Source organism: Nerophis lumbriciformis, linkage group LG06 (assembly GCF_033978685.3).
Source record: "Nerophis lumbriciformis linkage group LG06, RoL_Nlum_v2.1, whole genome shotgun sequence".
NCBI lineage: Eukaryota > Metazoa > Chordata > Actinopteri > Syngnathiformes > Syngnathidae > Nerophis > Nerophis lumbriciformis.
In genome coordinates, this window is record NC_084553.2 from 49,088,963 (window position 1) to 49,113,795 (window position 24,833).

The 24,833-nt window shown below is 39.8% G+C and overlaps 2 protein-coding genes across 3 annotated transcripts in view; one reads left to right on the forward strand and one right to left on the reverse strand.

Moving 5' to 3' along the window:
- Positions 1-24,833, reverse strand: part of LOC133608890 (UDP-glucuronosyltransferase 2B37-like) — a 696,509-nt gene that overhangs the window by 245,097 nt on the left and 426,579 nt on the right. The window lies entirely within an intron of this gene.
- The window catches only part of hcn4 (hyperpolarization activated cyclic nucleotide-gated potassium channel 4), a 309,786-nt gene that overhangs the window by 2,168 nt on the left and 282,785 nt on the right, over positions 1-24,833 (forward strand). The window lies entirely within an intron of this gene.

Genomic DNA, 24,833 nt, shown 5'->3' on the forward strand with positions numbered 1-24,833 from the left:
ATTAAGAATAATTTGAGCAATGCTAGTCAATAAACTAGAAGTCAAGGGCTGCATACTCATTGTCCAGCACAGCTCTGGAGGTGTTTGGAATTAGCTGGTATCTGTTAAAATAACTTTCCCCCATATTTTTTGATCAAGAAGATTTAGTCAAATGCAGTTATTTTTTGAGAATTCCTGTTATACAAAAAAGACAGGATTACCTTTATCTATATTGCATTTAAGGTCATTTTAAAGCTTTGCATGTTTGTATTGAGATGAACTGCAGACTTTATGATTCAAATTTCTTTTTCTTACAGTGCCCTTGAGTTTGTTATTGGCCATGTGCAACTGATTCATGACCACACAGAGCCTCTGAACAAGCTGTCTTTATTCTGTCTTCTGCAATCAGCTTTTGTCATGTAACTATATGTGTTTAAATATCCTTCGAGCCATTGAGAGGTTAGAAATATATCTGTTTGTTTATTTGCAAAACCAGCTGTGATGTGACTGTGAAATCACATAAAAAGAAATGTCCATAGCTTGATAGAGTAATGAAAACCGTTTTTTTCATCTTTCCACAAGCTCATTTCCTGTAGCTCGGTAATTAAGGAGAAAAATATTTAATTACACCCAGTGTCAGATTTAGTTCACCAGTGCATCTATTCACTCGAGCTTCATTGTGATTTTCCCTTGAACAGAATGTAGTCTTGTTATTAACACATGATACAGAATCCATGTGTTCCTCGGCCTTCGTAACAACATGTCTGATGCTTAGAGACAATTGAGAGGCTGATGTGAGTTTGGTGAAAAGGGCAAAAAAAGACGTGCCTCGCAATAGAAAACAAGGAAGATTTCTCCTTCATCTCTTCCATAGAGGGATAGTGGCTTGGTTCAGACTGATTTGTCATGATGGTCCATTTTTGAGTGAATCATTGACTGCTTGTTAATGAAGCTATATGTGGTGATTAGAGAGAGAGGGAACACACATGTTCAAGTGAAATTAAGTCATCCGTTACTTCTATGACTGATCCTGTGGAGGGTCACATGTGGCAAGGGTGTTGGAATCCACCTGTCAGTTAGAGGATGGGTACAACTTGGAAACATCGCCTTGTTATCCATAAGGGTGAAACCTATAGAGAGAGGCAATAACCATCCACACTTACAGGGAATGTAACATCTCTGCTCTACAATACATCCATTTCTTTAATTTGATTTATGACCAGAACTATCTTAGACGAAAGCCACAAATGCAAAGTGTACATCAAGGCATTTTCCACACTTTACAGAGTGAGCAACATAGGGAAGGAAACACTCCGTCCAGGGAATTAACCTATAGTACAGTTCATTTTGGTATCAGCCCGCTAAACCCTAATCAGACTTCCTTATTCTGCATGAGGTGTCTGTACACTTGGTGATAGCTGAACCTCACATGATCAAGTATTCTGGCAAGGAACAATTCAGTATAAGGAAGAAACCTAAGATTACTAAGCCTAATGGAACTTCTATTTCCACTGCCAGGTGTGTGGGCAGCATGATTGGCAGATGCAACATAGTAAAACAGCGAAATGCAGGAAGGACCAACCAGGGAACTGTACGGTATCAAAGCGTACTCCTGCGACCGGTGTTCTGGCAAGACATACTCCCCATTGGAATTCATGGGCCCACTTCATCTGTTCATGTATATGAATCTAATAAATGCACAATCAAAATTTCGCCTTTCTTGGATTCTTGGAGGGGGGCATGAATTCCAATGCGCAGCATGTTTCGCCAGAACACCAGCACCCTAACAAAAATGTTACTGAAAATTGTTTCAAGGTGGATGTTTTGGGACCCTTCGCGATGAAAATGCAGTAAAATGCGTAACGAACTATCCTGCTTTTTGAAAGCTAAGCTTAACTATACCTAAATCTTCACTTGTCATACTACCCACACATTATAGACAATTTTATGCTTCCAACTTTGTGATACATGTTTTGAGGGAAAGTCCTTTTTGCTCCAACAATTGTGCTCCAGTGCAAAAAGCTTGGTTTGGATGAATTTGGAAACTTGGTGATTTTCAGCCCCATCCAACACCCTTTGAAGAACACTGCACTACAAACCCTGTTTCCATATGAGTAGGGAAATTGTGTTAGATGTAAATATAAACGGAATACAATGATTTGCAAATCCTTTTCAACCCATATTCAATTGAATGCACTACAAAGACAAGATATTTGATGTTCAAACTCATAAACTTTTTTTTTTTTTTTGCAAATAATAATTAACTTAGAATTTCATGGCTGCAACACGTGCCAAAGTAGTTGGGAAAGGGCATGTTCACCACTGTGTTACATGGCCTTTCCTTTTAACAACACTCAGTAAACGTTTGGGAACTGAGGAGACACATTTTTAAGCTTCTCAGGTGGAATTCTTTCCCATTCTTGCTTGATGTACAGCTTAAGTTGTTCAACAGTCTGGGGGTCTCCGTTGCGGTATTTTAGGCTTCATAATGCGCCACACATTTTCAATGGGAGACAGGTCTGGACTACAGGCAGGCCAGTCTAGTACCCACACTCCTCTACTATGAAGCCACGTTGATGTAACACGTGGCTTGGCATTGTCTTGCTGAAATAAGCAGGGGAGTCCATGGTAACGTTGCTTGGATGGCAACATATGTTGCTCCAAAACCTGTATGTACCTTTCAGCATTAATGGTGCCTTCCCAGATGTGTAAGTTACCCATGTCTTGGGCACTAATACACCCCCATACCATCACAGATGCTGGCTTTTCAACTTTGCGCCTATAACAATCCGGATGGTTCTTTTCCTCTTTGGTCCGGAGGACACGACGTCCACAGTTTCCAAAAACAATTTGAAATGTGGACTCGTCAGACCACAGAACACTTTTCCACTTTTTATCAGTCCATCTTAGATGAGCTCAGGCCCAGCGAAGCCGACGGCGTTTGTGGGTGTTGTTGATAAACGGTTTTCGCCTTGCATAGGAGAGTTTTAACTTGCACTTACAGATGTAGCGACCAACTGTAGTTACTGACAGTGGGTTTCTGTTGTGTTCCTGAGCCCATGTGGTGATATCCTTTACACACGGATGTCGCTTGTTGATGCAGTACAGCCTGAGGGATCGAAGGTCACGGGCTTAGCTGCTTACGTGCAGTGATTTCTCCAGATTCTTTGAACCCTTTGATGATATTACGGACCGTAGATGGTGAAATCCCTAAATTCCTTGCAATAGCTGGTTGAGAAAGGTTTTTCTTAAACTGTTCAACAATTTTCTCACGCATTTGTTGACAAAGTGGTGACCCTCGCCCCATCCTTGTTTGTGAATGACTGAGCATTTCATGGAATCTACTTTTATACCCAATCATGGCACCCACCTGTTCCCAATTTGCCTGTTCACCTGTGGAATGTTCCAAATAAGTGTTTGATGAGCATTCCTCAACTTTATCAGTATTTATTGCCACCTTTCCCAACTTCTTTGTCACGTGTTGCTGGCATCAAATTCTAAAGTTAATGATTATTTGCAAAAAAAAAAATGTTTATCAGTTTGAACATCAAATATGTTGTCTTTGTAGCATATTCAACTGAATATGGGTTGAAAATGATTTGCAAATCATTGTATTCCATTTATATTTACATCTAACACAATTCCCCAACTTATATGGAAACGGGGTTTGTAAATGTACATTTGTTAGTGTCATACTTTAGAGCTGAATTGTGCAGCTGGGTGTGGGATAAATTCCTATTTATTTTTGCTTGTCATAATCGCCCTATGATCGACATGCTACAGTCCAAGTTGTCGTTAACCTTTCGCCCTATGTTGACTGACTTGGGTAGGATTATTGACATTGTGACTTTGATCCGCATTGGCCAGGTTTAGAGTGGGTGGTACAGTGAGCCTCACCTTAGAGAAAACGATACAGCTGGGTACCTCCCCTATTCTCCAAAACAATGATTCCCTAGAGCAAGAGTTCTCAAACTGGGGTCCGGGACGCCCAGAGCTCCGCAAGCCACAGGTTTGGGGTTAGCTCTTTGTTCGCAGTGCATTAATTATGTTATGGCTTAAAGTGCATCACTATGAATAGGAACCAAGAGACCAGTAAGGCACACATAACTTATTAGGTAATTTGGGGACGGCGTGGCTCCTGAGTGTTCCTGGTTCGATCCCCGATCATCCTAGTCATGTCCGTTGTGTCCTTGAGCAAGACACTTCGCCCTTGCTCCTGATGGGTCGTGGTTAGGGCCTTGCAGGGCAGCTCCCGCCATCAGTGTATGAATGTGTGTGTGAATGAATGGATGTAGAAATAGTTTCACAGCGCTTTGAGTACCTTGAAGGTAGAAAAGCTATACAAGTATAACCCATTTACCATTTATTTAATTTAAAACTCTGACATTACTGTGACTCATTTGGTATGTCACTCACTTTTCTGGGACCACACAAAGTGCACAACTCGGACTTAGTGATCTAAAGAACAAAATGGACAAATATTTAAGTCCATCCACCAAACCAAAGGATGCCAAGGCAAAACCGGCGAGGCTTACAAATTATGACGGCGGTTTTATGGCGTCTGCTTTTATTGAGAACAATGATGCTTTCATTGAGAACAATGATGGAAGGTCAAAGTGTAGCATGTGTCATCAGTTCCTTGCATGATGTTACGTGTCCTAATATTTTTGTACGTATTGAATTATGAACCGGTCAAAGTTACACAGAAGGCCATTTCGGCTTGCGTTCCTACTTAACTGACTTACGCCGTTGTGCCCACCTCTTCTCTCTTACTCAGCGTGTTAAATGTCACAAGAGAGGGTGATTTGGGGCTTGGGGAGATTGTCCTTATACTGAAAGGTCAGAAGTTTGGCTCTGGCCCTCAGTTTTGAAATGTCTTTGAGCGGTATGCAGAAATAGGCTGTGGTGCTGATGCTCTTGCATGTATGATGCACGTGTGAATCTCTTAGTGAGATGGAGAGATTAAATTGAGAGAGAGAGAGCGAGACAGAGAGCATGCTCTAAAAAATAAGGTTACCCAACTTGTTTGGGGTCTGAGAGAGGATAATGTGTGTTACATTTAGTTTGATGGTGCATTCAATGTTATGGTTATATCATCGCTCACTTATACAGTGAAATCCCTTCGGTCAACCACAATCCATTGTGGAACACTAGTTGACGTCCGATTTGTTAATATTTTGAATATAGCTTACATGAAATGATGGAAATTAAATCAATCATGACTGCAGGCAATGTTTGAGCAACATTTTAATATAGTTAACAATCCTAAAAGTGTAAAAAATAGTTGAATCACTATGATATTTGACTACTTACTAGAGATGCGCGGATAGGCAATTATTTCATCCGCAACCGCATCACAAAAGTCGTCAACCATCCGCCATCCACCCGATCTAACATTTAATCAGAACTGCGCCCGCCCGCACCCGCCCGTTGTTATATATCTAATATAGACGATGCAAGGCATTAGTGAGGTTATAAAGCTTTTGCCTGTTAAAGAAAGGAGACACCAGTGCGCAATCATCTGGGAGCCGCGCTGAGCGCACCTCCAAGCGCGTGGAGGTGCGATGTCCCTCGCACCCGCGGCGGCTCCACCCGGGCTCGCGCCCGAGGCTTCAGCGTGCACCGCGGCGGCCATCCTACTCGTCGCGGCCTAGCCCTCGCGGCTCTCGCTGCCGGCGACGGCCGGGTATGGGCCCGACGCTCCAGCGCCATCCATTTTCAGGGCTAGTTGATTCGGCAGGTGGGTTGTTACACACTCCTTAGCGGGTTCCGACTTCCATGGCCACCGTACACCGCGGAGTGACCCCTGTTACGCGCCCCCGGCAACGGGGGTGGCGGGCAGGTAAGCTGCTTACCTGCTGCGCGTGACGCCGGCCGCGGCGAAGGCGGACGAGGCGGGGTGTCGGTGCGGTGGGCGCGGTGGTGACCCTGGACGTGCGTCGGGCCCTTCTCGCGGATCACCTCAGCTACGGCTCCCGGTGGGGCCCTCTCGGGGGAAGGGGCCTCGGTCCCGGACCCCGGCGAGGCGTCCCTTCTCCGCTCCGTAAAAGTGTCCATCTCTTTTTTTTTTCTTCTTCTGTTGTGGCATATGCTGCAGGTGCCTGCTCGTTTTTCGTATGTGGGTAACAACATTTAACTATGTACATATATTTCCGAATTGGTTTAACTGCCACCCGCCTGAATCTATTTAAAATCTAATTTTTTTAAATTTCAACCGCCCGACCCGACCCGCGGATAAAATCTTTTTTTTTTTTTTTTCAACCGCCCGATCCGCGGATAATCCGCGGACTTCGCGGTTGTGTCCGCAAACCGCGCATCTCTACTACTTACTATATGCTTACTAAATACAATACTGCATTATTTGACAGCTGCAGTTGACATTAGGGATGTCATTTTATGACAAATTCTTATCATCGTTATTGTGACCAAGATAGAATACAATGCTGTTTATTGTCACTATACACAGGTACAATGAGATTAAAAGCAACTCCAGTATCAGTGCGGCAGTCTACAAATATGCAAAACATAGGAAGGAAAGAAAAGAAAAATAATACAAAAGGAGGTAAGGTGCACAGTCCAGTCCTGAGAACGAATGTTCTGAATGTGTTGTATAAATATTAAATATTATACTATATACATATATACAGAAGCATTCAGACTGTGGGTGGAAAGTAAAAATTGCACACAGAAATCTTAACAGTTTAACATTATTATCACTGAAGTTTTATATGTATAAAATAAATAAATAAAATAAAACATTCATGATTATTTCCTTTGCAGCAGAAACATTATTGTAGGTCAGAACACTGTTTCATGTGTACCTAAAGTAGAAATTGAAAGAGCATTTGAAAGCAACACAAGCATTATAAACAAAGTAATATGGCAGAAACAAAATAATAACATGAGTAAATATGAATAAATGTGAAAATTGTGCAAGACGGCACCTTATGAACATACTGTAAGAGGCAAACAAATAAATGCAAGAATTGAGCAAGATGGCGCCTGATGGCCATACGGCGTACCGTAACTGCACTTTTTGTCCATGTAGATAAAAATAGTGTTAATATACTATGAGCTCAAGTCTTGCAAATGTCAGAAGACACATCCACTATTTGACATTTTGGCAATGAAATATGACAGAGCTGCAGTGATGTCTTTTGACATTTTTGACAAAGGGGCATAAGCAGACTGACTCTGGAAGGCATCAGTACCATGAATTGATTACGTGGACCCCGACTTAAACAAGTTGAAAAACTTATTCGGGTGTTACCATTTAGTGGTCAATTGTACGGAATATGTACTGTACTGTGCAATCTACTTATAAAAGTTTCAATCAATCAATCAATCAAAGGTATTGTATGTGTAATGGTAGTAGATGATGCAGCTGTGTCATTGAACTTGCCCGCCGCATGCCCACTCTGTAAATAAGGGAAAAGCAAATGCATTATTATTTTATTAGATGCTGATTATTATTATTATAATCATTTGACTACTCAGTGGCCTTGTGGTTAGACTGTCCGCCCTGAGATTGGTAGGTTGTGAGTTCAAACCCCGGCCGAGTCATACCAAAGACTATAAAAATAGGAGCCATTACCTCCTTGCTTGGCACTCAGCATCAAGGGTTGGAATTGGGGATTAAATCACCAAAAATGATTCCCGGGCGTGGCCACCGCTGCTGCCCACTGCTCCCCACTGCTCCCCTCACCTCCCAGGGGTCAAATGCAGAGAATAATTTCGCCACACCTAGTGTGTGTGTGGCAATCATTGGTACTTTAACTTTTTTTTTAACTGACTGACACACACACACAAACCCTAATGTTATTCATGTAAAAACAAAACATGTGGCACTAACATTAAGTAGCAGCGCTTATTCTGCTTTGTGTGCACACAGATAGCGCCCAAATACATCTATTTTCACAATAGTAACATTAGGTAAAACTTAAAGTACCAGTGGAGTGGAAAAACAAGTTGCCTCTGTATTGAAGTTAGTATCATATATATCTGATGTATGACACCGAAAGACTTATAAAAATTGCTAATAAAAATAGTTACGATCAAAATAGTATAAATCCCAAGGAGATTCCCGAGCCATTTTGAGAGATAATGAGATAGCCAGATACGTCATCGTGTGACGTAGAAGTAGGAACCCACAGATCTCTTTATCACCAACAATGCAAATCATGCAGACTTTGTGAGAGCGAACAACGATTACTTTGGGAAAAATATTCTCCAAAACCTTACATTGTTGATCCTGTATATAAGGAGGATGATCTACAAGTTTTAGAAGCTGTGCTTAACAAATCCAGCTTTAATGAAACACTAAGCATCATGTAGCAGTATTGCTTAGAACTAAAGAAGAAATACAAACTACACACATATTAAAACGATAGCTTACTGTACAATGTTTGCTCTCACTGCGATGACAACTGATAGGTGTCCGTATGTTCCCATTTAGCTAAAGAATTAATCATGATGCACATGAAGGATTAACGAGGAAAAGTCCCTGCAGACACCGTCTTCGGTTGTGTGTGTTTGTATGAATTGAATGTACTGTCTTCGGTTGTGTGTGTTTGTCTCCATCTCCGGGTATGAATTGAATGTCACGGATGAACAACTTCTAGATTTATGGCTAAATCCTCCTAATATCTAGATACGAGGCATGATTTATGATCAAGAATAACTTTGACGAGCCGAGACGCGATGATGCATGAAAGAAGCAGAGGGCTACTTAGCTGTGTGTGTCATTGCACCGATAAAAATAGTGTGTCGGCGTTAGCACGTATAATACCACCACTGCTAATATTTGGTTAAAATTCAGGTCAAGATATGTATAAAGAGTATTGTTGGCGAGTTTTGGATGGTTATTTTGAGGGTTTTGTGAGCAAAATAGAGAGCCCCTGTTGACTACATTCTTTGCGAACTTTTGATGTATTTTTTTATTTACGATTTAGAATGCATAAAAAAAAGAAAAACATGTGTTTTCATGTCATTTTTAGGAATTGAGAATGATTGACAGGACATTGTTGTCTAATGTTTGCGTATTTCTAGTATGACTGATCTGATAACTTGGTCAGAGTGCAGAAGCATTACTCCAGTGACGTCAATCTTCGGAAGTAGCCGGAAGTATTCGAAGCGGAATATTCAAAATGGCTCCCTGAATATGTGGCATTTTGTGATGTTTAAATGGTGTTTTTACATACCAGGAGTTAGTTTTCCAGGAAATGAGCAGTGCCGGTTTTTCGATAATTCAAAATTTAAACGGTATTGCTAACCGTCGGGAATTTTACTGCGGTTTTTAATTTACAGTTTATCGTTACATCTCTAGTTAACACCAATGTAAACTATTGTTGGAGAGTTTAGAAACAACCACCTTAAATTCTGTTCTATTCTTCTTATAATTGGTATTATTCTTGTTGACACATTCGCTATATTGAACTGAGCAGTCATGTGTTTACTGCTTTGGTTGCTTCTATATTTCTGCTACACAGTCTCTCCAAGATTTTTGATTTTTTTTGTGTTTGTTGCAGCCTAAGGTGCCTGCGGCATAATTTTTTTAAAAGGCTGCGGAAAAACGTGAAATGTTTTAGGGCTTTAAAAATAACAAAAAACAACAACAACATTGCATCCGCTTGTGACTTTATGAATTTGTAATCAGTATTGTATGTGTTTTTTTTGTAACCCTAACCCCAGAAATCACAGAATATCAACAAAGAATGCTATATTTGCATATTACATTTTAAATGTTTTTGACCAACACAAACATGGTATACAGAAAAATGTGCAACTTGCAGACATTATCATGCACATTTGTGCCTGTTTTACAGTTGAAAGTTGATCCTAAACTTTCATGTGTTCCTAAACATTGCCCATTGTTTACTGGCAGTTTTGGTGAGAACGTTGGGCAACTGTAGTGCGTGATATATATAGCAATCATTTTTGTTAGTAAATGACGAGCGATTTTTATCACACATCATCTTTGTCAATGCAAACGAAGGAAGTGAAGAAGTGGGGGGACATTTCATCAGATACTGTAATTGACAGTTGTGTTTTGTGTGATTGCTGCTGGGACGAATCCTATTGGTGAAAATTATCCAAAATGTGCAGGAAAATTGCGGGGATTCCAAGGCTGCACATAATTTGCGGGGATCGTTTGAATTTGCATGAATTGACGCAATCAAAAATATTGCAAAATCCTGGAGGGACTGACTACTACTGCAACTTTTTCCACTTCTATGGTCATCATCACACTTTTCCTCATTGCCATTACTGTTTGTAAACAAACAACTTACACACCGACTTCTGGATAATTTAGATGCAGACTGAAGACTTGAGGTCTTTTGCAACTTCTGTATGTGCAACTACAATAATGCTTCAAGACTAAACTTTTGGTTAGGACTAGAGCTCAGAGACCTCAACAAAGGTTCCACGCGACAATTAAAACCGGAGACGTGTTACAGCAGAAAGGTATTGTGCGCCTCGTCTCCTCGAGTCTAGAAACACATTGCATGGTTCTGAAGACAAGGCACACAACTTCTAACGCACCATTTCACACATAGATTAAACCATAATGACCCATTACTGAGCTACCTTTCAGAGGAAGTCTGTGTTATTAGTCATACATCAGCATTAAAGTTAAAGTTTTTTTTTAAAATAATGGCAAAGTTAGACGCCAAGGGAATAGCGTGCCATGTCAGGAAGATGACACTGCACGTCGAGACGACTTTCAGCTTGTATTTGAGTTCTAATGCGCTGAAGGGGAAACGCTACTTTGGACACCTACATTTTTGGAAATCAGGATCAGACGGGACAAGATGACTCTAATTAAAGTACACAGTGAGTGTGAGTGGGACCTTTTTAATGGGACCTTTTTAGGAGGCGAAGGGTTGCTCTGACTAAAAGTTTTATTCCCATGTCTGCATCAAAGCCTTAGCGCTATAAACTCAAATTAGAGTGTCACAAGGAATCACATAGTCATCACCGTGCCAGAATTTAGCAAAAATCTTTCCTTGTCAAGTATTGTATAACGCTAAGAAGTAGGGAGGAGCAATATCTAGCCAGGGAAAAAGACGGGATTAAAAACGGCATCATAATCCAATCTACAGCCTCATTTCCAGCTCCAAAGCCCAGAACAGCTTCCTTCCATTCTGAACATGCATCTTCTAGCGAGGGGATGCGGTCATCGACATGCTGACACTGAGCGCTCCCTCTTGAAAAAAAAAAAACCCCCGATATGACTGCTTCTGTGAAGATTCTTTTAAATGAGGCAACCTTTTAAGCCCACGAGGACCATAGCTTTCTATGTGTGGAAGGTTGATAGGATTGCTGAACTTTGCATGTGATTGAAGCTACAATGACTATCCAACTGCTGCTGTGCATAAGCCCTGCTAAAACCCATCAATGCTATATGTCCCATGTTGTGACAATTAATACAGCTCTGAGGTCGAACACAATTGGTTCCTGGATGGAAGGATGGATGGATGGAAATAAACGGAAATCCAATTAATCTGTTGCAAACTAGACAAAATAGTTTCATCATGTATGATGTAGTAGTTTTAAAGGAAGTGGTTTGCTTAAATCAATGCTTTTTCAGAACTTCATCACTGTTCAATACGATTTAAAATAAAATAAAAATACTTTTCTTTCATCGTATATGATAGAGGTGTAGCTTTCGAAGAAGTTGAGGCTTGTTCAAAATCTTTGCATTCAGACTGCCATACAAGTATGGAAAAGGAGTTGACCACTCCATCCATCCATCCATTTTCTACCGCTTTTCCCTTTCGGGGTCGCTGGAGCCAATCTCAGCCTCATTCGGGTACACCTTGGACAAGTCGCCACCTCATCGCAGGGCCAACAAAGATAGACAGACAACATTCACACTCACATTCACACACTAGGGCCAATTTAGTGTTGCCAATCAACCTATCCCCAGGTGCATGTCTTTGGAGGTGGGAGGATGCCGTAGTACCCGGAAGGAACCCACACAGTCACGGGGAGAACATGCAAACTACACACAGAAAGATCCCGAGCCCAGGATCGAACCCAGGACCTTCGTAATGAGAGGCACACGCACGAACCCCTGTTCGACCGTGCTGCCGAGTAGACCACTTGGTTTTTTAAATGAAAAAACATTTGTGTGTGTATTCTGTAATGAGTCGTAACAGATGTGTACGTGGAGACAAGAGCAGAACGAGACGTAGGTTGTTTTTTGGTATACAGTACATACCCTTAAGGGGGAACATTATCACAATTTCAGTTAAAACCATTAAAAATCAGTTCCCAGTGGCTTATTATATTTTTCGAAGTTTTTTTCAAAATTTTACCCATCACGCAATATCCCTAAAAAAAGCTTCAAAGTGCCTGATTTTAACCACCCATCCATTTTCCTGTGACGTCACATAGTGAAGCCAACACAAACAAACATGGCGGAAAGAACAGCAAGCTATAGCGACATTAGCTCGGATTCAGACTCGGATTTCAGCGCCTTAAGCGATTCAACAGATTACGAATGTATTGAAACGGATGGTTGTAGTGTGGAGGCAGGTAGCGAAAACGAAATTGAAGAAGAAACTGAAGCTATTGAGCCATATCGGTTTGAACCGTATGCAAGCGAAACCGACGAAAACGACACGACAGCCAGCGACACGGGAGAAAGCGAGGACAAATTCGGCGATCGCCTTCTAACCAACGATTGGTATGTGTTTGTTTGGCATTAAAGGAAACTAACAACTATGAACTAGGTTTACAGCATATGAAATACATTTGGCAACAACATGCACTTTGAGAGTGCAGACAGCCCAATTTTCATCAATTAATATATTCTGCAGACATACCCTCATGTCAGCAGGCCAGGGAATCTAGGGTCGATATTCTTCTCTTGATCATCTTGGGACGGTGTGAGCCAAGACATCCAGGGGGGTTTAGCTCACTCGTCTGCGGGAACAAACTGCCGCCATTGCTTGCCGTGCTACCGAGGTCCTTTGTCCCTGAATTGCTCACACACTCCGGCAGATTCAATGGGGGTCTGGCGGCAGATTTCTTTGACTTTATCGTTGGAAATGCATCTGCTTTGAGTGTCGCAGGATATCCACACATTCTTGCCATCTCTGTCGTAGCATAGCTTTCGTCGCTAAAATGTGCGGAACAAACGTTCAATTTCTTGCCACTTTCGCATCTTTGGGCCACTGGTGCAACTTGAATCCGTCCCTGTTCGTGTTGTTACACCCTCCGACAACACACCGACGAGGCATGATGTCTCCAAGGTACGGAAAACAGTCGAAAAAAACGGAAAATAACAGAGCTGTTTTGACCCGGTGTTTGAGAAAATGGCGGATTGCTTCCCGATGCGACGTCACGTTGTGACGTCATCGCTCCGAGAGCGAATATTCAATTCGCCAAAATTCACCCATTTAGAGTTCGGAAATCGGTTAAAAAAATAAATGGTCTTTTTTCTGCAACATCAAGGTATATATTGACGCTTACATAGGTCAGATGATAATGTTCCCCTTTAAAATTGTATTCCTTCTATTATATAGCCTTTGTTGCTTTTTTACACATATGCAGAGCAGTCAACAAATAATTATGTATTCAATGCATTATATTTAATTCAATTGTAGCCATCACATTTTCGTCAATGCCATTATTATTATAATTATTATTTCCAAAAACATTCTGTCGTATCCGACTTCAGGGGCTATCATCTGTACATTCCTTATCAAATCAATTTTTGCTTGACTGACAAAATATGTCCCCACTGACACAATGAATATCCATCTTTGCCAGATGAAAACCGGATGATTTTTGTCTCTTTGCCTATAGAATCTTCCGGGTAAATTCTATCAATGCGAGAGCTTTGTATCGAGTTGCAGACAAATGATGCGGTGCAATATTAGAATGCAACCCTCTGATTGTCAAGTGCCTTTTAATTATCTGGTGTTTCAGAGCCTAGAGGACACATCTGTTGGAAAGTCTTTCATGTTTTCCCTGAGAGAAAGTAAAGTGTCACACATTTAGAACGTTTCTTTCTCCTTATTCCCTTTGCATTGAAGGTTTTATTAAGCCATTCACTTTTACTCCCCTGAGAACCCTGTTGCCAAAACTATCAGAGACGGGGGTTGGCTGTTCTGCAGTTTTCTGTCAATCAGTTAAATCCCTTTGCAAGTCAGCAAGTGAATCCTTCCATTCTTGTTGCAAAGTTGTCTTTCTCAACCAACATTTTATTCCACCTGCACACTCTGGCGCCGTTTCCCAGAATACACTTAACTAGACAGCAGCAAAGACATATTCAGAAAATAAATTACCTTTTTTTTTTCCAACCATAGTATTTCCTCACATTTTTACATATGATGAAATACACTATCATGCTGTGAATACACTAGTAGTTGTAACAGAGTTCAATGCAGTTTTCAATGCAATGATATAAGGGATCAGCCACAATAACAACCATTATATTATTTCATTGGGGTTCATTACAGTTGATTGGAGAGTGTTTCACTATCGATTTTGTTTGGGTGTCATGTTGTTGAATGTATTGAAAAATAAGATGGAGAGACGAATACGGTCACAGAGGTGGTGGTTCCTCTTCGTGTGGTGGTGGCAGAGGTCAAAGTCAGGGTTAAATAAAGGTGCGGGAGAATAAAAAAGCCTCAGTACTGAGGTGGTTTTTTTTCATGCGGCATCCTATCATGGTGATCATTCCAGAATAAGACAAATAATATAGAGATGTCCGATAATATCGGCCTGCCGATATTATCGGCTGATAAATGCGTTAAAATGTAATATCGGAAATTATCGGTATCGTTTTTTTTTAATTATCAGTATTGTTTTTATTTATTTTTTATTTAATTTTTTTTAAATTAAATCAACATAAAAAACACAAGATACACTTACAATTAGTGCACCAACCCAACCCCCCCCCCCCCCCCCCCCCCCCCCATTTACACTCATTCACACAAAAGGGTTGTTTCTTTCTGTTATATTAATATTCTGGTTCCTACATTATATATCAATATATATCAATACAGTCTGCAAGGGATACAATCCGTAAGCACACATGATAGTGCGTGCTGCTGGTCCACTAATAGTACTAACCTTTAACAGTTAATTTGACTAATTTTCATTAATTACTAGTTTCTATGGAACTGTTTTTATATTGTTTCACTTTCTTTTTTATTCAAAAAATTGTTTTTAATTTATTTATTATATATATTCTTTATAATTTTATTTTATTATTTTTTTTTAAAAGTACCTTATCTTCACCATACCTGGTTGTCCAAATTAGGCATAATAATGTGTTAATTCCACGACTGTATATATCGGTTGATATCGGTCTCGGTTGATATCGGTATCGGAAATTAAAGAGATCGGAATATCGGATATCGGCAAAAAGCCATTGTCGGACATCCCTAAAATAATACTTAAACACTTCTCACAGGCTAATCAGATAGCTAAGGTCAAGGCAATGAAAGGCTTACAACAATGCCGAATTAATCAGAATGCACAGTATACATTTGACTGTGTTCCTGTTGTTGCCATTTTGTAAGACCCACGGATATCCTTGTGGAGGGTGGAGCTTGAAAAACTACTGCCTGTTGTTTGGTTGACACCGAATTGTCAACAGAGAGTTGTCCACAGAAACTAAAAGCCATTACAAAAATACAGTGGATTAGTACGGAAGTGGGATTGTGATTATTTACAGATACTGTACGGTGGTGTGCAGTGTGTCACATTTGATTATAATTGGCAAATTATATTAATTGTGCAAATGGAATATGGTATGATGGGCTGCGGGACGGACAAGTTTCACAGTGTCTTGGCTGAATGAGCATCTGTCGGACACCTCGGTCTCCTTGGACGTATCCTCGCTCATTCATGCAGACTGGACACTGGCCAAGAGTTGATGGGCGGTCGAGGGTGGAGTGGGCTGTCTTGGTTGCTTTGTTGGGTCTACTCCTGTCAATAGCGTGGAACACCGCAGAGGTGTGTTTTTTTTTAAATTTTTAAAATTAAAAATGTTTTGTTTTGTTTTGTGGCTGTGTGTAGAAGTGGCTGGTTGCATCAGCTCTGCTCTTGTAATGTCTTTAATGTCCTTTGTGTTCTTTGACGTTTCCTTTTTACACACGTTGATGTGTGCTATGGCTATGAGTTTTTTTTTTCCTTGGCCTCAGTCTGGACCCCCTCTCCAGGGGCCCAGGCTTAGACTGATTTTTTTTTTCCTCACCCCCCACCCCCTCCCAGCGTTTACCTGTTTCTCACCTTTTTTGTAAGGGGCGCAGACCCGTCAGCGATCCTGTTCTGTCTCCCTCTAATGTTTGTCTGCTCTTCAAAGGGATTGTGCTGAAAATCTTAATTTCCCCTCGGGGATTATTAAAGTATTTCTGATTCTGATTCTGTTGTCACTATTCACGTAGCTGACACGGCTATCGACCCACTACGTTATGTTATGTTAATCCCAATTGTGTCGCAGCAAGCCAAACAGAACTGTACTGCTCGTGCTTGGTATAAGTGTGGAAAAAGTTTCATTCGGATTTAGGGCTGTCGAAGTTAACGCGATAATGCATTAACTATAAATTCCGATAACGGCACACAATTTTTTTAATGGCCGATTAACGCGAACACTTCCTTTTTGACGCTCGTGACGTAGCGGGGGGAACTTGGCTGCAGTTCACTTGCTACTGATGAGCCACAAGCGAGCAAGAATGGACAAAGGAAAGTCAACCTTATTAAAATATCAGGTTTAAAGCCATGGCAAGTTGTTCTCCCGACAAGAGACAACTTTTTTTCACCGTGAGAAGAGGCGACATCCATGCAGTAAACGCCTGCTGCGCGCGTCGTTAGGTGGGTGGTGCTTCACTTCCGTGTTCAGATTATGGTTAAGGTGCAGTGATAACATAACATTTAGATTGTTACTGTGACTGCTTTACTAAGTAGGACGACATAAAAGCTCAACAAAAATTAAAGACGGTCGGAAGGATGTCGAAAGGAGACTTTTTTATTGCATACTGTCATTCAAAACATGTCAAGACATTTTTTCAAACCAATCACACACTTTTACGGCTTCAAAATAAAAGCGCTACGCTATACATCCGGTTTAACTACTTTTAGGGTTTAGGCAGCTTTCTCTCAAATTGTTCACAAATAGGTCTACACTGTGTTAGTGAGGACTTCTCTTTTGCTGAGATAATCCATCCACCTCACAGGTTTAGCAAATTAAAATGCTGATTAGACAGCATAATTATTGTAGTCGCTGATGCAAAGAATTCAAAACATGTTCAGTGGGTGACATGTGGGGAGTATCTTGGCCATGCAAGAGTTTTTAGTTTTTTTTAGGATCCAGGATCGTGTACAGATTCTTGCAAAATAAAGTTGTGCATTATCATGCAGCAACACGAGGGTCGCTGTATTAAAACAATACAAAGTATGGCACCGTCATATTTAGACATACTTGCCAACCTTGAGACCTCCAATTTCGGGAGGTGGGGGGTGGGGGGTGGGTGCGGGGGGCGTGGTTGGGGCGGGGGCGTGTATATATATATATTATATATATAGCTAGAATTCACTGAAAGTCAATTATTTCTTATATATATATATATATATAAGAAATAATTGACTTTCAGTGAATTCTTGCTATATATATATATATATATATATATATATATATATATATATATATATATATATATATAAATAAAAGAAATACTTGAATTTCAGTGTTCATTTATTTACACATATACACACACATAACACTCATCTACTCATTGTTGAGTTAAGGGTTGAATTGTCCATCCTTGTTCTATTCTCTGTCACTATTTTTCTAACCATGCTGAACACCCTCTCTGATTATGCATTGCTGTGTGGCACGCACAAAAGAGCTTTCATCAAATGCACTAGATGGCAGTATTGTCCTGTTTAAGAGTGTCACAACATTGCTGTTTACGGCAGACGGACTGCTTTACTATAGAAGTTCTTTATATTGTGGGAAAGCGGACTCAGGTCCGCATGGAGCTGGAGGGGGCGTGGCCTCCAGCTCCGCCTGAATTCCGGGAGATTTTTGGGAGAAAATTTGTCCCGGGAGGTTTTCGGGAGAGGCGCTGAATTTCGGGAGTCTCCCGGAAAATCCGGGAGGGTTGGCAAGTATGTATTTAGAGCTCTGTAATTTCTCGGTGTCTGCAGACGGTGCCTTTAGACCTGTTTGATGTGTTTTTTTTTCATAATTTCGTCGTTTTGAGGTAACTTTACTATTTTGTCATATTTTAACACCGTCTCTCTAATGTCATGTCTTCAAGTGATAGAAAAATCCAATCCAAAAATAATTTCTCTCCCCTCTTTTTGTCACCAATTCCTCTTTGGGTTTGGTTGGTTTAGTTTCTGTTGCGTTCTCTCCGTTTCTGGAATGTTGACATCCATTCTCCTGTCTGCTTTTCCCTTAAAGTTCTTCCAAGTGACATAAAAATGCTCCTGCGAACTACTGTAGCATCATATCGTTACATTAGCCAGAGCCCAGACGTTAAAATTAGATTTAAATATGGTTATATCGTACGATAAACATATTTATGTCGTACTACTGCCAACCCGCCTGGTTCAGTCCCTAGTTTTCTGTTCCGCCAAGGACTCGAACCTGGGCCGTCCGGCATGAGAAATGAGCGTGCTAGCTACCGAGCTAAAAACCAAAGCTATCAAACTGGTAGCCAGCAACACACATGGCCCAGCCACTCTGGCTGACCTCCATTACAATACGAAATATATTGTTATATCGCACAGCACTGAGTCTGTGTTTAGCTGGGGAAAAATAGAAGCAAGAACAAAAGTGTTGTTTTATATTTTTGTCGAGTGTACGATCAGATGTAACTTGACGTCAGTATGACATTTTTTAGCTGGGATTCTGATGTTAAAATGTCTGCCAAATACTCAACCTGGATCAGATCAGGACCAGACCTGGTTTGATATCACACCTTCTGAACATTCCTACGAATTTGTAAATGGTCCTTGTCAGATAAGATTAACTGTTGTTATACAACCATGCAACATAGAATATTTGATAATGTATACCGTATTTTCCAGACCATAGGGCGCATCGGATTATAAGGCACACTGCCGATGAATGGTGTCTTTATAAAAAATAAAATAAATTGTTTTCATATATAAGGCGCACCGGATTAAAGGGCGCATTAAAGGAGTCATATTATTTAATTTTTTTTCGAAATTGAAAACACTTCCTTGTGGTCTACATAACATGTAATGGTAGTTCTTTAGTTTTACAGATCATCTTCAAGCCGCTTTCTGACAGTCGCTTCCGGATGCGTCGTTTTGTCGGCGGTCTTATTTACGTGGCTCACCTTCGGCAGCATCTTCTCCCCGTCATCTTTGTTGTAGCGGTGTAGCGTGCAAGGACGGGATTGGAAGACGTGTCAAAAGATGGAGCTAACTGTTTTAATGACATTCAGACTTTACTTAAATCAATAACAAAGCAGCATCTCCTCATCCCGAAACTACATCACCGGAAATGCGTCCCGTGAAAAACCGTCCGACCGGAACTCTCTAATAACTAAAGTTCTTTGGGTGAATAATGTAAACTCACTTTAGCACTTTCATGGCAAGTTTACTGACAGATATAAGTAAGAACTTTACACTAATTTATATTAGAAATGGCAACAGCGGAGGGTGAATGTCACACAACAAGAAGATAGAGAAAAAGAAGAAGCTTATTGACTACAGACTAAGGCGGACGCGTGCAATTTTTCAGGATTTATGCAGATCCCAAATACAAATCAGAAGGTACCAGAAGGTGAGAAAAGTTGCTTTTGAATAATATTGCGAAACAAAATGCCAGATAATATGTCTTACCTTATACACGAACCATAATAATACTGGTATGTTGAAGCACATGAAGCGGTGCGGCTTCATAGCTTACCAAAGTTGTACTAAAACATTTTGGTGGATTTTTGAGCGTTGTGTGTAATGTTCTATATTTTCAATGGAACATATACAATGTTAGTGTTGTTTACTTGAGTCATATTGCCATCATAGTGCATCTTACATTTATCTCTTATGTTTGACTGCCATCTACTGGTCACGCTTGTCATTACACATGTACCAAATAAAATAGCTTCGAGGTGGGTAAGCGCAACCAAACTTATTCCTTACATTAGGCGCACTGTCGAGTTTTGAGGAAAAAAGAAGGATTTTAAGTGCGCCTTACAGTCCGGAAAATAAGGTAATAATATTTCAACGAATATGGTAAAGCCATATCAAATGTGTATTGTTTTCGGTATTAACTAGGGGTGAACTCAATTTATTTGATAAGCTTTGGGAAAACTCGACAATTATTTTTTCTAAAGGGGTGTGAGAATCGCTTTGTGGGTGTTCTAAACTCCTGTTTAATTTCCAATGCTTGTGTTGAGCACAATAATGCTGCCTGAAGGTTTAGGGAGGGGGTCAGCAACCCGCGGCTCTCGAGCCGCATGCGGCTCTTTAATGCCGCCCTAGTGGCTCCCTGGAGCATTTTTAAAAAAAGATTGAAAATGGAAAAAGATGGGGGTAAAATATTTGTTTTGTTTTAGTATGTTTTTTGTTTGAGGACAAACATGACACAATCCTTCCCAATTGTCAGAAAGCCCACTGTTTAATATGTTTGTGTGTATGCTTCACTGATGATAGTATTTGGTGAACATCGTTTTGTCCTACTAATTTCGGCAGTTCATGAACTCACCATAGTGTGGACTGTGACGCAACAGTTTGTTTACATGTAAAATCTTCCACTCCTTCCTTGTCTCATTTTGTCCACCAAACGTTTTATGCTGTGCGTGAATGCACAAAGGTGCGCTTTGTTGATGTTATTGACTTGTGTGGAGTGCGAATCAGGCATATTTGGTCAGTGCATGACTGCAAGCTAATCAATGCTAATGTGCTATTTAGGCTAGCTGTATGTACTGTACATATTGCATCATTATGCCTCATTTGCAGGTATATTTGAGCTCATTTAATATCCTTTACTTTTATTCTCTTTGTATATAATGTAGTTTTGCATGTCTCATGACACATTTCACACGTGCCATGTTGTTCCAGACCACAGCAAACATTACCTAGCTTGCCAAAGATTGTAATAAATCTATTAAAAAAAGACAGCCTGCCGTTTCCTTTAACTTGGACACACCCATCTATACATTTGGCCAGTAAAAGCGAGTCATTACCAGGAGTTATCTTACCTGCTGAGTAGCCTCTGATTTACTAATGGTTTCTAATGTTGTAAAAATGTGTAGAATAAATATTACATTTCAACATTTCTGTCAACGAGGATTTGCTTCAGCCTGTGACTTATAGTCATTTTGATAGTAGGCTATTATAGCTAATATAGACACTTAAGTCATGCCTTGCCTTCATTATAACACTTATATATATATGGCTTTTCATTTTTTGCGGCTCCGGACAGATTCGTTTTTTGTATTTTTGGTCCAATATGGCTCTTTCAATGTTTTGGGTTGCCGGCCCCTGGGTTAGGGCAAAAGTAGAGGCCTGCGTGTATGTTTCTCAATCTCAAATAGCTGACATAATTTCTTCTTTAGACCACAAACAAGTTAACACTGAAGCAACAGCACTCCATATTGCCTCGATTCCTTCAAGACACGACTAAGTATCGCCATCAATTTGTGGAATGCCAACAAAAGGTTTTAATGGGAAAATTCTCAGAAGAACACCTTTTAAAAATTGGTATTTATTGAAAACAATAAACATGAAATTGCTGACAATCAAACAAGCAGACCAACTCATGGCAATAAAGACGTCTCTGTCCGTGGTAATGAAACCTTTTGGATTAAGATGCATGAATGCAACCTCCAGCGTGTCAGCTTCCGCCCTTAATGGAGCGTGTTTTATAGCGCTAATCTGCACGGAAAGGTTTTGACACTGTCACAGTGCGCGGCTTCAATGTCTCTTGTCTTCTCTTTCTGGTTTACGTTAAATAACGACCCGCTTTTAATTTAGTCGCGGTTAAACATGGGGATTACAGAGGTTTTCTGGCCGGGCCCGAAAGTGGTCTAGTCAAAATAGGCTGCCGCGCTCATCCACAAATATTGAGCCAAGAGATTATTACGGCACAATTTATTTAATGGAGGGAGCCCATGCAGGGGAGGACGTGTTTGGCTGGCGGGTAGAAGGCTGCCTGTCACGGCGGCGCAATGATTGAACGCTACCGTGTGACCTCCCTCGCTAAGTGAAGCAGTGTGAAATCTGCACACGTGATCACAACTTTAAAAAATTGGATTTTTACATGTCAGGGAGTCGGATATCTCCCTCCCCCTTCCTGAGATGTCATTCAATGCTGCTGTTTGTATTAGTCGGAGAGTGGAATTTAACCTTCTGATGGTAATCTGGCGTTGAGATTATACTGATTGATTGGACATCATATGCAATTTTGGAAATAGACAAACCTGCTGGCGTTTTCTTCCCTCGCCCTCGTTTAAAGCGTGTCACCCAGCTGGTATGCGAGATGTATTTCGCTCACCTAACAAATGTAATGTTGTGTGTCCTTCCCTCCCGCTCCAGCATCTTCTGCACTGCCACATCAATTTATAATCTCCCCAGGTGGATACACAGTCACACTCGCCTGCCCAGACCAGTTTTAACACCTTCAACACCACATATTTAAGTTCCCCCCCCCCCAATCCCCTCTTAGTCCACTGGCCAGTTGCGATTGTCGACGCTCTGAGCAGAATTTGCCACTTTAATTTCTATCAACATTTTAGCGGGGTAGGTTCAGGCTACACATACTTGTCATGCCATGTCAACAACATGCCGCGAGATTACACCAATGAGGTTTAATTAAGGAAATATTGCTTCGACTTGAAGCTATTGTGAACTGAATCATCCTTCCGATTAGGAAAGTGCAATATGGCCTAAAATTTAAATTGTGATGTTTATTGCAGCTTCCTGCAATAATGATATATGTCACAATATGTTATTTGGTATGTAAATGATAATATAAAACCATTTCAAAACAGGTTACAAAGGCTCTTAATTTGGCTGCTGACAAACATAACATTTTGCATCATTTCCAATTGTATTATTTTATCAAAATTATTATTAATCTTCTTGCCAATTTACTGTTACTCTCTGTTGTAACATGGTTCTATGTACATTACTGTTAAAATGCACTTGGCACTTATTCTTTGGTTGTTTGGAAACAACAGTACTACAAACTTGGGTATTGATCGATTACCAATACCAAGTAGCTACAGGGGCATTATTGGCCGTCACAATGCCATACTCATACTCATATATATACTTCATATTTTCAAGATCATTGGTCATATATTAAGTTGAGTTGAGTTTGAGTTTATTTCGAACATGCAAGCATACAACATGATACATCACAATTTCCGGTTTCTCTTTTCAACATGTTCGAAAAGGAGTAGGAAGAAGCAGAGCTTATTTAATCCTACCCCTTTTCTTTTACATAGCAGTTGCAAAACTTTTGTTCACTTCCTGTTCTCAATTTATTCACAATATACTCCATAATTAATCACAATAAAATTAAATAAATAAATAATAATTGGTGAAGTAAGTTATATTTCATATGATGAGATAAGTAAGATTATTTTGAGAATGAAAGAATGGATGGATGAATAAATTCAGAATGTTTATCATGGTTCTTCTCCTTTGTACTTTGTACACACTTTAAGTTTGAAGAGTTTCTTGAAGTGGATCATATTAGTACATTGTTTGATTGCTTTGCTTAATCCATTCCATAATTGAATTCCACATACAGATATACTGAAGGTCTTAAGTGTTGTACGTGCGTACAAATGTTTTAAATTAAATTTTTCTCTAAGATTATATTTCTTCTCTTTTTTTGAGAAGAATTGTTGTATATTCTTGGGTAGCAGGTTATAGTTTGCTCTGTGTATAATTTTAGCTGTTTGCAAATTCACTGTCGTTGAATTTCAGTATCTTTGATTCAATAAATAAATGATTTGTGTGTTCTCTATATCCAACATTATGTATTATTCTAACTGATCTTTTTATAACACCATTAGTGAATGAAGTGTACTTTTGTAATTATTCTACACAGTAATTCAGATATGGTAACACTAGTGAGCAGTAGAGAATATGAAGTGATTTTTGGTCATGTTTTGCTTTATTAATTTATTGGTCATATATTGGAATATGGGATCCATTATTTAAATTAGTTTTAACTATTAAATGAACCTAAAATATGACTTCTTTTATCTTTGTTAAAAATATTGGACCCAATGTGTTGTCAAGCTTATGAGATGCTATGCAAATGCAAGCCACTGTGACACTATTCATTTTTATTTATTAAAAAGAAAAAGTTTTTATTTTTTATAAATGGCTGTGATGATAATGTCAATGAGGGATTTCTAATCACTGCTATGTTGGAATTATTATTAATATTGATAATGTTGTTGATATTATTTATTTTTGTTTGACTACTTTTGGATTGTTTTGTGTCCTCTCAATTGCGCTGTTGATTGCTATTCTGAATGTTGCTGGGCCGGCTTTGGTTTTGGAATTGTAATTGTATTATTATTGTATTATTGTGTATTATTTTGTTGGATTGAGAAAAAAAAAGATAATTGAATGATACATTTTTGATCACAGTTATAATCCAACAGAAACACAGGATGGCGCTGTAACAACATCAATTAATTATTCAAATTATTTTCTTATTCCCTTTTATTACATACAATATACAATATTTTAAGCAAAATGAATTAAAACATAATTAAACTTAAACAAAAACTACTATTGGCTAAATCATTTGTTTTTGCACCTTAATTCCTCCTGTGTCCAGGGGACTTATTTCCCGAGTTTGTAAATACTAACAAAAACAACAAAAGATG